The sequence below is a fragment of the Otolemur garnettii genome, unplaced genomic scaffold (genome assembly GCF_000181295.1).
Source record: "Otolemur garnettii isolate 467f Iridium unplaced genomic scaffold, OtoGar3 scaffold00137, whole genome shotgun sequence".
In the NCBI taxonomy this organism is placed as follows: Eukaryota; Metazoa; Chordata; class Mammalia; order Primates; family Galagidae; genus Otolemur; species Otolemur garnettii.
In genome coordinates, this window is record NW_003852532.1 from 4,392,471 (window position 1) to 4,393,510 (window position 1,040).

Below are 1,040 nucleotides of genomic sequence, written 5' to 3' on the forward strand. Positions count from 1 at the left end.
CCTTAGCCGCTTGAGCCACAGGCACCGAGCCAAGCCTACCAGCTTTAAGTAAGGCTCAGAGAAGAAAGGGCTTTGATGTAGGACCACACTGTGGTGCAAATAAATAGCCTTGCCTCTTGGGCTGTATGGGGCTTCCGTATACATAGAAGATATATGGTGTTAGAGGTATCAATGCGGGAATTTTGGCAAATCCCTGTGGGATAATTGCAATGCAGGACTTGAGTTCTGGAGCAAGACCATGCTATCTCCAAAGAGAACTTTACCCCTTTTAGAAAAGTTTCTATCATATATCTGCCCATAGGAGACCAAGTGCAATATGACCACAACTACCTGTGATGAGGTGGCGTGCATCAGACCTATAGTACCAAGTCACAAGGTCAGCAGGCCAAGCAACAATTCATTGAGAGATGAAAGTGATACATCGGAATCAGCATAAATAGGGCTTAAGTACACAAGCAGACTGCATCAGGACTTCTTCAGCTCTGTGGAGAGTCCTTCATGGTCAGCTGATGGAGGAGGGAAGATCAAGCTTGAATTATGGATAGGTCAACTCAATGTATGGACACAAAATAAAAAAAGTGCCACTCCAGACCCATATGAGTATGGCCTTGAGCAACACTGGTGAGTGACATTCCTCCCAGTGAGTACACTGGGCACCTGGTTCTCCACTTTGTGTGGAAAGGTAAGTGGCCCAACATTAGAACATAAAAACTTAAGGGTGGTGGCGAATGGCTTAGCCAGTTGGACAGGAACCTAAAAGAAGAAATATCAGAAGATTGGAGTTAGGTAGATATGGGAAGAGCATATAGATGAACATATGAAGATCTTTGACGAATAATAAAGAGCTTTGTGTCACATGTTAATATCTACCAGAGAGTATTTACCATGAAGGAGACATGAAACCAATGAGAATACAAAATGACTTGGCCACTTGATGTCAGCCAGCCTCTGTCATCACCCACCTCAGTGCTCACACAATGGGTGGATGAACATAATACCCATGGTGCCAGGAGATGAAGGCTGTGCGTGGGCCCAAAACC